Below are 2,382 nucleotides of genomic sequence, written 5' to 3' on the forward strand. Positions count from 1 at the left end.
CTGCTGCCCAGGGTACCGGCATGTGCAGAACCACTCTGGCCAGCCTTTGGGGTAGCATCAGAGAGAGCTGTGGACTTGGCCAGCTCCTAGCAAAATTGAGGCAATTGAGTTTGTGTTTTCTATTTGCAAGTTCCCGGCCCCACTAGGCTTTTTCTCACCTCCATGGGGCACCCCTCCACACTCCCCCCCCCCCCCGTCTCAGCCACAAAGCCCCTCAGCCCTTCTTTTCCTTGGTAGAAAGTGGTGTCACTTGGGCTTCTAAGGCACACTTACACGAACAGGTAAGCATCTGCCAACAGCCTCAAGCCTAATTCTTCTAGCATTTTCAAATGCTGGGCACCTCTGTAATTAATCCATTCAAGAGCAGATTGCCTCCGGAGAGGAAATGAAACAAATAGCTTATGGAAGAGTAGCAGATCCAAGAACATGAATCAAGTCCCGAGTCTAGGCCAGGCTTCTTTCGGCTAATTGATGAACAAAGTTAAAACAAATCCCAGCATCTCAATAATGCTCGCTGCCTGGCTTAAACAGCAATAGAGAAGTCCTGACAGCCCCCAGAGTAGAATGATTTCGGAACTCTTTGTGTGTGTGTACATGCGTGTGTGTGTGTGTACGTGCGTGCGCACGTGCGTGCAAGAGGGGGGTGGCCAGGATTTCAGGATCCAAAGGGCCCTTCCAGGCACATGTGGTCAATGGTCTGTCAGTGCATAGAGTCAGCTCTACTTTTCTTACAAACCAACCCAATCTGAAACCAAACAGGAGGAACTGGTGGCAGAGGGCCTCTGGGCCTTGCGTAGGCACTGGGAGTGGTGCTTCTGAGTAGAGGCTTTGCAGTCAGACAAGCCTGATTGGGGGTTTCAAATCCAAGCTCTGCTGCATATTAACTGTTTGGCCTTAGGCAAGTAGCTTAGCTTTTCTGCGTCTCAGTAGAAGACTCTGTTATACGGGAGAAACACCCACCTCACTGCATCGTTGTGAAGATTAAGCACAAGAGAGTATGCCAACCACTTAGCAACTGGTCTGCGTGCTAGTAATACCTGGGGGCTGTGGTGGTCTGAGACGAGGATTCTGGAGAGCAGAGGATGGGGCACCGGAGAACTTCAGCACTTCGGGTGTTCATGCCTAATGTTTCCACAATTCAAAGGCAAGTTTAGAAGGTGGAAGCAATGTAAGCAAAAGGTGGTATGTCCATACAGTGGAGTATTATTCAGCCTTAAAAAGGGAGGAAATTCTGATACCTGCTACACACGATAGATGACACCTAAAGATGTTAGGCTAAATGAAATCAGCCTGTCACACACACAAAAAATACCATACGATTCCATTTACGTGGGGGACCTAGAGTAGTCACATTCATAGCGACAGAATGGTGGTTGCCAGGGGCTTGAGGTGGGGCAAAAGGAGAGTTGTTTAATATGTACAGTTTCAGTCAGGGAAGACGAATTCTGGAGAAAGATGGCACACAACGGTGTGAATGGGCTTAATGCCCTTGAACTGGACACTTCAAAATGGTTAACGTCAATTTTATGGCCTTTCTGGTGGTGACGACCTCCCCATAAGAATATGCCCCTCACGAAGGACCTTCTCCACCCATCCCTGGAAGAGGAGAAGAGGAAGCACAACAAGAAGCGCCTGGTGCAGAGACTCAACTCCTGCTTCATGGACGTGAAATGCCCGGGATCCTACGAAGTCACTACCATCTCTAGCCACACACAAACCGTAGTTGTTTGCTGGCTGCCCCTCTGCCCTTTGCAGCCCACAGGAGGAAAAGCAAGGCTTACAGAGGGATGCTCCTTCAGACAGAAGCAGCACTAAAAGCACCCAAAATGAAGATGAGTGGGAAACTATCCCAATAAACACATTTTGGATTTTTAAAAAAAATGTCGGGGCGCCTGGACGGCTCAGTCGGTTAAGCATCCGACTCTTGATTTCAGCTCAGGTCATGATCTCGGGGTCCTGAGATTGAGCCCTGCATCGAGCCGCGCATCGGATTCCGCGCTCTGCAGAGTCTGCTTGTCCCTCTTCTTTCCCTTACTCTCAGCTATCTCTTTTCCTTTCTCTCTCTCTCTCTCACCCTCCCTCTCAAATAAATAAATAAATAAAATCTTTTTTTTAAAATGTCAATTTTATGTTCTGTGTGTGTTGCTGCAATTAAAAAGAAAAAGGTGGAGAATTACTGGGATTTGGGGTATACACGTGAGGAATGAGAGAGAAAAACCAAAGCTCTGGCAAAGGGATGAACGCCCCAGGGAAAGCCTTTCTGGGATTCTGCTATATTCTACTCTACTATGAGAGGACAGCCAATTTCCATAAAGGGACAGAGAGAGACAGAGAGACAGACAGACAGAGACAGAGAATACAGAAGCAAGAAAGGAGGGGGGC

At 48.2% G+C, this 2,382-nt stretch overlaps 1 pseudogene; it reads left to right on the forward strand.

The window, feature by feature from the left end:
• The first annotated feature begins 1,543 nt into the window (after window positions 1–1,543).
• LOC118549534 (small ribosomal subunit protein eS27-like pseudogene) lies at window positions 1,544–2,124 on the forward strand (annotated as a pseudogene).
• The last annotated feature ends 258 nt before the right edge of the window (window positions 2,125–2,382 follow it).

This window comes from Halichoerus grypus, chromosome X (assembly GCF_964656455.1).
Source record: "Halichoerus grypus chromosome X, mHalGry1.hap1.1, whole genome shotgun sequence".
NCBI lineage: Eukaryota > Metazoa > Chordata > Mammalia > Carnivora > Phocidae > Halichoerus > Halichoerus grypus.